Genomic DNA, 11,165 nt, shown 5'->3' on the forward strand with positions numbered 1-11,165 from the left:
CTCCTGGAACGCTGAGCTGCGGAGAGAGAGCACAGTGAGTGAGTGAGGGGGGTGGGGGGGTGAGGGGGGGATTAGGGGGGTGAGTGAGGGGGTGTGGTATTGACCTACTGAACCCTGGGTTTATTACTCTTACTATGTAGTGATAAACGTTAGTTCTAATAGTGAAGAAGTGTGTGTGTGTGTGTGTGTGTGTGTGTCGTGTGTTACCTGTTCACGCGGCGTGGTCTGTCCAAGGTAACTGAGTTCAGTTCTCTGATGTTTGGTCTGAAACAAACAATGAACAGACAGAAAGAATCACTTGCTGTTCAAAACAGTGTTCGTTTGACTCAGTTCAGGGTTGCACTGAAGAGTCAGTTTAAGGCTCGTGTCCAGATTCAAATCAAAATACAACCCTAGACCCAATCCCAGAATCAGTTCAGGATTCAAACAATGACTGAATCCCTAGATATCAGTTCAGGATTCAAACAAAGACTGAATCCCAGAATCAGTTCAGCATTCAAACAAAGACTGAATCCCAGAATCAGTTCAGCATTCAAACAAAGACTGAATCCCAGAATCAGTTCAGGATTTCAAACAAAGACTGATATCCAGAATCAGTTCAGGATTCAAACAAAGACTGAATCCCAGATTCAAGACTCAGTCCTAGATTCACTTTAGACCCAGGCCTAGATTCAGTTCAAGATTCAAATGAAGAGTCAGTCCAAGATTCACTTTAGACCCAGGCCTATATTCGGTTCAAGATTCAAATAAAGAGTCAGTACAAGATTCACTTTAGACCCAGGCCTAGATTCAGTTCAAGATTCAAATGAAGAGTCAGTCCAAGATTCACTTTAGACCCAGCCTATATTTGGTTCAAGATTCAAATAAAGAGTCAGTCAAGATTTACTTTAGACCCAGGCCTAGATTCAGTTCAAGATTCAAATGAAGACTCAGTCCAGGATTCACTTTAGACCCAGGCCTAGATTTGGTTCAAGATTTAAATAAAGAGTCAGTCCAGGATTCACTTTAGACCCAGGCCTAGATTCAGTTCAAGATTCAAATGAAGACTCCGTCCAGGATTCACTTTAGACCCAGGCCTAGATTCGGTTCAAGATACAAATGAAGACTCAGTCCAAGATTCACTTCCGGGGTTCAAATGTGTGTTCACCTGCAATGATGGTGGAGGAGCTCCATCCAGTACTTTTGGATGGGATGAGTTGGGGATGATGAGGGTGGGGTGATGATCACACATCCAACATCCTGACCTCACTGACACTTTTGTTACCATTTAGCTGAATGCAATCAATCAATCCTCACAGCAATCAGAATACTCCAGAACCTAGTAGAAAGTCTTCTTCTCTGGACAGTTGAGACAGTTACTCCTCAACAGAAGCAGGATCAGCCCTTTTAATTAATCTTTTTTTTGAAAACAGTAATTAATGAGCAGGTGTCCAAAATACTTTTGTCATATAGATAGATGATAGCTGTGGAAAAAGCGTAGAGGGTTCTATCGGTCTGGTCTGGGTACTATATAGAAAATAATATGAAAACCATTTCTACAGAACTGTCCACTCTCAGTCGTACACGCACACACACACACACAACACACACACTCACACACCTCTAATGTGTGGGGTGTAAGTGAATGATGTCATTCCTGTAGGCTCTGGTCTCAGCTCTTGTCCAGTTCATGTCTAGAAAGTAAATAAATCCTCCTCAGATTTTTCTTGCTCGCTGACTTCTGCTTCTGTTGAGCTAATTAGTGAAGCCAGGCGGTGTGTGTGTGTGTGTGTGTGTGATTAGGAGGGTGTTGTGTTTGCAGAGTGTATTGCCGAGGATGAGGCACCATGCCTCTAATGCCCGGGGCAGCAGGCTATCCTAATCTGGCTCTGGCTACCACCGCTACCTCCTCTTCAGCTCAGCCACAGGCACAGCCACGGCTGAGTGCTAGATATTGTCTACCTGCGTTCACACTGACAGCAGCCGCTGAGTTCTCGGGAAACACGGTGTAACGTGCTGCCGGTGTGTGTGTGTGTGTGTGATAGCGGAACAGAGTGCTAATACTTAAACACCCAGCAAATGAATAAAAAAACCTCAAACACTGCTTATAAACCCCAGATCAGATCTGTCTGAGAAACTTTGTGGGCGTGACCTTAATATTCTAATGAAGCAAACTTACTGATAAACAGGCAAACAAACGGGCTGATAGATAAAACAACAAGCAAATGAATGGACTGACGACCAATAAGCAGACTGGCAAGCGAACATATGAACTAAGAAGAAATGAACGAAACCGACTATCAAACGAACACGAAACGAGCGAACAAACAGGCGAGCGAACAAATGGGCCTACTGATAAATATACAGCCAATCAAACAAATGGACTGGAAAAATAGACAACTAGCTGATAAACAGACAGACAGACGAACGAACGAACCAACCAATGAACGAGAGGAACCGATAAACAGACTGGCAAACAAACATATGAACTGAGAAATTACCAAACAAACGAATGAACATGTGAACAAACGAATGACCTGCCAAACAAACAGGCAAACTGACGTGCTGATGAGCGAGCAAGCAAACACAAATGAATCGCATGAATGAACATGCAAATGAACAAATGGACTGACTAACAAACGAAGTGAACAAACAGGCAAGCAAACGACTATACTTCTAAACAAATAGACCGAGAAAAAGACAAAACTAGGAAAACGAGACGAATTAATGAACTGACCAACCAATGAACAGACTGGCAAACAAACACGTGACCCGAGAAATGAACAAATGAACGAAAAGAAACGAAGGAATGAAGTGAACATACAGGCGAGCAAACAAACAAACTGCTGAACAAATCAGCAAATAAATCGTTCAGGCAAACAGGTGAATCGATTGACGAATGAACTGAAACAAACAAATCAACAAAGTTTTTTAATTGAACTGGGTGAACAAACTGACGAACGAATTGATGAGAAAACAAATGAACTGCGGAACAAACAGCAAATGAATCTACTGATAAAACCAACAGGCGAATGAACGGATTTGCAGACAGAAAACAGATGTACTGGGCGAATGAATAGGTGAACAAATGAACATACAAGAATGTGAATGAACGAACGAATGAGGAAACAGACGAACGCACAAGCAGATGGGCACACTGCCAACAAACGAATGGACCACGATAACAGACGGAGCTGAGTAAATTAATAGAACGAATGCACTGACAAGCAAACGGGTGAGGCGGCCACATAAATGGACATACTGACAGAAGAGTGAATCAGTAAACAAACGAATGAAAAAGTGAACAGCAGAACAATGAACAAACGAACGAGTGGAGTGATGAATTATCGAATGGACTGACGAACGAACAGCTGAACAAACGAAATAGCACACTGACCAAAAAACCAATGGACTGACAAACAAAACAGGTAAATGGACATAGTGATGAACGATAGGACTGCCGAAACGAATAAACAAACAAACGAATAAATGAGTAAACAAACATATGGACAAGCCAGTGTCTACTCAAGAGGGGAGAAATATGGTCAATTCTGATGCGTCTTTCATTGGTCACTGGGACGTTATGGCACACTGTGTACACACACTGGTCCCACAGGAGCAGCAGGAGATTCTCGGGTTTCAGATCAGAACCACAGCTAGAACCACCACCCTGTAGGACTGATCTTATCTGACAGGGTTCTCAGCCGTTTCTCCTTTCAGCTGAGAAAACTGAGGAGAGTTCAGTCTCGCAGGTCAGACCTCGTGGTGGTCGGTGTATGTGTGGGCGGGCCATCGGCTGAGTTTCTCCCGACCAGTTCAAACTTGATAAATGACCTCTGTCAGACTCTGGGTCCCCACACCGGGCCTGGCCAATCACATTTCAGACCACCCTTTCAGCCTGTCTGGAGATTACATCGGTCAGTTAAGGCGGAACAGCAGTGAATACACCAGCAGAACCAGAGGATCGGAGGTGAGGGGGGTGTGAGTTAATTACAGGTAGACTCTCTCACTGACCACTGACTTTATGTTTATTTGGGTTTTATTCTAATGTTATATAGAGTTAATTACAGGTAGACGCTCTCACTGACCGCTGACTTTATGTTTATTTGGGTTTATTCTAATGTTATATAGAGTTAATTACAGGTAGACACTCTCACTGACCGCTGACTTTATGTTTATCTGGGTTTATTCTAATGTTATATAGAGTTAATTACAGGTAGACACTCTCACTGACCACTGACTTTATGTTTATTTGAGTTTATTCTAATGTTATATAGAGTTAATTACAGGTAGACACTCTCACTGACCACTGACTTTATGTTTATTTGGGTTTATTCTAATGTTATATAGAGTTAGATTACAGGTAGACACTCTCACTGGACCACTGACTTTATGTTTATTTGGGTTTATTCTAATGTTATATAGAGTTAATTACAGGGTAGACGGCTCTCACTGATCACTGACTTTATGTTTATCTGGGTTTATTCTAATGTTATAGAGTTAATTACAGGTAGACACTCTCACTGACAGCTGACTTTATGTTTATTTGGGTTTATTCTAATGTTATATAGAGTTAATTACAGGTAGTACTCTCTCACTGACCACTGACTTTATGTTTATTTGGGTTTATTCTAATGTTATATAGAGTTAATTAGAGGTAGGACACTCTCACTGAGCCTCTGACTTTATGTTTATTAGGGTTTTATTTCTAATGTTATATAGAGTTAATTACAGGGTAGACGCTCTCACTGACAGCTGACTTTATGTTTATTTGGGGTTTATTCTAATGTTATATAGAGTTAATTACAGGGTAGACGCTCTACACTGATCACTGACTTCTATGGTTTATCTGGGTTTATTCTAATGTTATATAGAGTTAATTACAGGTAGACGCTGCTCTCACTGATCACTGACTTTATGTTTATCTGGGTTTATATTAATGTTATATAGAGTTAATTACAGGTAGACACTACTCACTGACAGCTGGACTTTATGTTTATTTGGGTTTATTCTTATGCTTATATAGAGTTAATTACAGGTAGACTCTCTCACTGACCGACGCTGACTTTATGTTTATTTGGCGTTTATTCTAATGTTATATAGAGTTAATTACAGGTAGACGCTCTCACTGACCGCTGACTTTATGTTTATCTGGGTTTATTCTAATGTTATATAGAGTTAAATTACAAGTAGACACTGTCACTGACCGCTGACTTTATGTTTATTTGGGTTATTCTAATGTTATATAGAGGTTAATTACAGGTAGGACACTGTCACTGACCACTGACTTTATGTTTATCTGGGTTTATTCTAATGTTATATAGAGTTAATTACAAGTAGACACTGTCACTGACCGCTGACTTTATATTTATTTGGGTTTATTCTAATGTTATATAGAGTTAATTACAGGTAGACACTCTCACTGACCACTGACTTTATGTTTTATCTGGGTTTATTTCTAACGTTATATAGAGTTAATTACAGGTAGACGCTCTCACTGACCATGACTTTATGTTTATTTGGGTTTATTCTAAGTTATATAGAGTTAATTACAGGTAGACTCTCTCACTGACCACTGACTTTATGTTTATTTGGGTTTATTCTAATGTTATATAGAGTTAATTACAGGTAGACACTCTCACTGACGCTGGCTTTATGTTTATTTGGGTTTATTCTAATGTTATATAGAGTTAATTACAGGTAGACACTCTCACTGACCGCTGGCTTTATGTTTATTTGGGTTTATTCTAATGTTATATAGAGTTAATTACAGGTTAGACACTCTCACTGACCGCTGGCTTTATGTTTATTTGGGTTTATTCTAATGTTATATAGAGTTAATTACAGGTAGACACTCTCACTGACGCTGGCTTTATGTTTATTTGGGTTTATTCTAATGTTATATGAGTTAATTACAGGTAGACACTCTTACTGATCACTGACTTTATGTTTATTTGGGTTTATTCTAATGTTATATAGAGTTAATTACAGGTAGACACTCTCACTGATCACTGACTTTATGTTTATTTGGGTTTATTCTAATGTTATATAGAGTTAATTACAGGTAGACACTCTCACTGATCATGACTTTATGTTTATTTGGGTTTATTCTAATGTTATATAGAGTTAATTACAGGTAGACACTCTCACTGACCGCTGACTTTATGTTTATTTGGGTTTATTCTGTTATATAGAGTTAATTACAGGTAGACGCTCTCACTGACCACTGACTTTATGTTTATTTGGGTTTATTCTATGTTATATAGAGTTAATTACAGGTTAGACACTCTCACTGACCGCTGACTTTATGTTTATTTGGGTTTATTCTAATGTTATATAGAGTTAATTACAGGTAGACACTCTCATTGACCACTGACTTTATGTTTATTAGGGTTTATTCTAATGTTATATAGAGTTAATTACAGGTAGACACTCTTACTGACCACTGGACTTTATGTTTATCTGGGTTTATTCTAACGTTATATAGAGTTAATTACAGGTAGACACTACACATCGAAAAGTATCCAGACAACCTCGTGCCTTTTCACACACAGCTGTATACTCTCCATTGAAAAGCACTGACTCAATAGCACATGACCCTCTGAAGCAGCTGTGATCACATGACCCAAGGTCACCGTGCCCAGTGCCAGGCGAGGGCTAGAGTGGCATCAAGCTTCTGGGCTTCAGGGTTCTGTGGAGTGGTGATGAGAGCTCCGGCCAGTAGCTTTGGAGTGAGCTGATCCTCCACCTCGCTGATGCTCTCACTCTCACGGGGCTGACTGCAATCAAATCCTCCTCACAGCAATGTTCCAGCTTCTCGTGTGTAAAGCTCACTAGATGCTGACCAGCTCCCGGCTAATAGCCTTGATTTGAGGAGCGGCGCTGGCGGAGGGTGTTCCGGATACTTTTGTCTGAGACCCTCCACAGTGCCCGCTTTGTTCCTCTGTCCTCCTGCCCGCGCGTGACCAGCATCGTCAACACCCAATACAAACTTTAACTCGCGAGCGCGCGAAGTTGTAGAGCTGTGGCAGCGCGCGCCCCTCCAGCGCTGTGGGGTAATTAAAGCTGTGAGACATAACTAACAGCCCCCGGGGGCGCGCGCAGCTCGGAGCCACGCGCGTTACAGCAGCACTCACAAAACCAACACAATAAACAGCGCCACGCGACTTCCAGCGATAACGGAGGCGTGCACACGCGCGCGCGCCCAGCAGGCAGCCTTAAAGAGTGTGCGAGTGGGACTTCATTCATGCGTGTTCATAACCCCAACGCCGCGTGCGTGCATCTAGGCAAATTGGGGGGGGGGGACGTGCACGCGCCCAAAGCCAGAATCACCTTGCATATATATTGCTTATGCATGCACGCGCCGCCTGTAGCCCAAGCACAATAACGTGTCAGAGCGTGAGTGCGTGCGTGCGTGCATGCATGAATGCACGAGCACAGACAACCAAAACTCACACCCCAGGACGCGCGTGCGGATGTGTGCATTCAGTCAACAGCAATAAAACAAACAATAAATAAAAGAAACTCTAAATAAATGAATACATCTGAATTCACGCGCCTGCTCCAGACTCGGTTGTCTGCGTGCGCTACGCTCGTGCGCGCAACCCAGTTCACCAACCCCCGAACCAGGTGCGTGTGCATATTCATTCACGTGCGTCGTGCGACGTGTGTGTGTTCATGCACGTGTAGTTATTATGTATGTGCGCGAGCCTAAAAACGAGCATGTCTGTGACCCGGTACGCGCGCGCGCGTTTGTGTGTGTGTGAGCGCTCATGCAAGCAGTTATGTGGGTCGTGTCTGTGAGCCTATAGCTCAAAGTCTGCTCGTGCACGCTCACAAAACTGTACAGGTGTGGACGGTGATTGCGTTCATGCACGCGCTCGCACCTATTCTCAAAGTGTGTGTGTGTGTGCGCGCGTGCCCTGGGTTATGCCTCACCTCGCTGGACAGGATGCTGCCGTTGGAGATGATGTCCGGCTGCTGCTGCTGCTGCTGCTCTGCGAAGCTCGCGCCCACCGCCCCGTCCGTGCCTCCGCCAGGCTTGAGGAACATCAGCTCGGTGCTGGCGGACTCGGGCGTCAGGCACACCTGGTAGCAGTAGTTCTGGGCGCTGCGGTGCAGGTGGCGCGCCCAAAGCTGCCCGACTCCTCCACCGGCACCTGCGCATGCACGCTCCCCGCCCTGGCCCGCCGCGCTCTGCACCAGCATGATGTCCGACTTGCTCAGCTTCTTCTTCTTGCGCGCCGGCGGGCACCGGCGCCCACCCCGCCCACCCCACCAACGCCACCGCTGCCGAACCCGCAGCACGTGCAGCATGTGCAGCACATGCACCACTCCTCGCTGCCCCTCGCGAGGCAGGAGCGCGCGCCCGAGCTTCTTGTCCTTGCGGCAGCGCACGGCCAGCACGATCATGGCCAGGAGGAAGACGAAGGAGACGGAGCCGAGGGCGACGATCAGGATGAGGGTGAGGTCCAGGGTGCCCTCGCCATGCGCCCCGTGCCCAGCCATGCCCGCCTTTCTCGGCCCTGCCAGACGCTCCTCCGGCCACCGCGTCCACCAGCACCACGCTTATGGTGGCGGAGGGCGGAGAGCGGCGGCTGGCCGTGGTCGCGCACCTCCACCAGGAGCTCGTACGGGCGCTGCGTGGGGTCGCGCTTCTTGGACACGACACGCCGCGCCGTACGGAGCTCCCCCGGTCCGCCAGTCCATCCGGAACATGCCCAGCTCGTTGCCGCGGACGACGCTGTACGACAGCCGGGCGTTTTCGCCGTCGTCCGCGTCCGTAGCGATCACCCGGGTCACCAGGTAACCCGGTTCGGCTGTCCGCGGGAGACGTTCCAAGGCGGTGCCGTTTTTGCGCGGCAGGTGCGATGATGCTGGGCACGTTGTCGTTCTGGTCCCACCACCACCACCCGCACTGTGGCGTTGTCCCGCCAGCTGCCGCTCGTCGCCCGAGTCCCGGGCGCTGACGACGAAGCTGAACTCCCGTATCTGCTCGTAGTCGAAGGAGCGAAGCGCGTACAGGTAGCCGTTTGTCCGAGTTGACGGAGACGTACTGTGAGCACGGACATGCCCTGGATGTCGCGCTCCTCGATGGCGTAGGTGACGCGGGCATTGGCGCCCAGGTCGGGTCCAGTGCGCTGACGGCGTATATGTACGCCCCGGGCACGTTGTTCTCGCTGACGTGGACGTCGTAGGCCGGGCTGTGTGAATCTGGGTGCGTTGTCGTTCTCAGTCGGACACGCGCACCCTCACCGACTTGCTGGTGGAGAGCGGCGGGGTGCCGCCGTCCCTCGCCACCACTGTCAGCGTGTAGCTGTCCGCCGCCTCCCGGTCCAGCTGTCCCGTCGGTCACCACCGTGTAGTAGTAGTTCCGGAAGGACGGCTTGAGCTTGAAAGGCGCGGCGTCGTCGCCCAGCAGCTCGCAGCTCACCTGTCCGTTGTCGCCCGAGTCCCTGTCCGAGACGCTCAGCATGGCCACCACGGTGCCTGGTGCCGAGCCCTCGCTGACCGCCTCACTCACGGTGCTGAAGCTGACCTCCGGCGCATTGTCGTTCACGTCCACCACTTTTACCAGCACCTTGCAGTGTGCCGGCACGGCGTTGGGTCCCATGTCGCGGGCCTGCACGTAGATCTGGTGGGTGCTGCTCTCCTCGTAGTCCACGGCGCCTGCCACCTCCACTCGCCCGCTCCGCGCGTCCACAGCGAAGAGCTGCTGCACGCTGGGCAGGTTGTGGCTGCTCAGAGAGTACACCACCTCGCCGTTGGTGCCCTCGTCTACGTCGGTGGCGTTCAGCTGAATGACCAGGGTGCCGGGCGCAGCGTCCTCCTGTAGGTTGACCGTGTACACCGGCTGGTCAAAGACGGGGGCGTTGTCGTTGGGAATCCAGCACCCGCACCACCAGCAGGGCGGTACCGGTGCGCTGTGGCTGTCCGCCATCCACGGCGGTCAGCACGTTAGCGGTGCACCGCCTGGCCGCTCGCGATCCAGCGGCTTTTCCAGGAGCAGCTCGGCGAAGAGGTTGCCGTCGCCTTGCGTCTGCACGTCCAGCCTGAAGTACTCGTTGGCGGTTGATGGCGTAGTTGCTCAGGGCGTTGGTGCCCACATCCGGGTCAGCGGCGCTCTCCAGAGGGAAGCGGGTGCCTGGCGTGGCGCTCTCCGTGATCTCCACCACGATGTCGGACGAGGGGAAGGCGGGCGCGTTGTCGTTGATGTTCCAGCACCTCCACCTCAACGCGGAACAGCTCCAGCGGGTTCTCCAGGAACACCTCCAGGTGAAGGAGGCACGGCTGCTGCTGCTGCGCGCTCTGGCGGCAGATCTCCTCGCGGTCGGTGCGCGCACCCACGGCCAGCGCTCCGTTCTCCACGTTCACCTCCAGGTACGGCTGTGCGCGAGCTGGGCACCGTCTGAAAGCGGCGCGCGTGCAGCTTGGTCACGTCCAGCCCCAGGTCCTCGGCGATGTTGGCCACCAGCGTGCCGCGCTCCTGCTCCTCCGGAACCGAGTAACGAAGCTGCGCGAGCCCTCCATGCGCGAGCGAGAGCGCGAGCAGTAGCACAAACATCTCCAAAAGAGGCACGTGCGTGTGTTTTTTCTCTCTCTTCCCTCTCTCTCTCCCTCTCTCGCTCTCTTCTTAACCCCCCTCCTTCACTCTCTCTCTCTCTCTCTCTCTCTCTCTCTCTCACTCACGCGCCCTCTCTCTCTCTCTCGCTCGCTCTCTCAGCGCGCGTTACGTGCCAAAGCTCCTCCGTTGCTCCAAACCCATTTCTCCGTGCTGTTCGGGGCTCCCGTGTGCGCGCGCTGCGCGCTACCACTGCGTCAGCACCGGCAGCTCCGTGCAGAGTCCGGTGAGGGTAGCCGGGAGTAAACATGGTCACAAACAAACAAAACAAACAAACAAACAAATGACAAAAAAAAACACCCCTCAAAAATGCACACTTCCACGCGCTCCTCTTCTTTGATCTCTTCAAACGCGCGTTATCTCCGATACAGAGCACGAGCGGTAACTCCTCATACAGCTCCACAGTCGCGCGCGCGGCGAACGCAATCCAGCGCTGCAATCCGTCTCTCCTCCTCCCGCACCTCCCTCTCTCTCTCCCTCTCTCTCTCTCTCTCTCTCTCTCCCCGCTGTCTCGCGCAGAAATCCCCAGCTCTCTCTCTCGCGCGCGCACGCGCTCGCTCTCGGT

General features: G+C 49.0%; 1 pseudogene; it reads right to left on the reverse strand.

Annotated features, from left to right (window-relative positions):
- Positions 1-10,849, reverse strand: part of LOC140548858 (protocadherin-10-like) — a 29,018-nt pseudogene extending 18,169 nt beyond the window's left edge.
- Positions 10,850-11,165: the final 316 nt, after the last annotated feature.

The sequence above is a fragment of the Salminus brasiliensis genome, unplaced genomic scaffold (assembly GCF_030463535.1).
Source record: "Salminus brasiliensis unplaced genomic scaffold, fSalBra1.hap2 scaffold_139, whole genome shotgun sequence".
Lineage (NCBI taxonomy): Eukaryota > Metazoa > Chordata > Actinopteri > Characiformes > Bryconidae > Salminus > Salminus brasiliensis.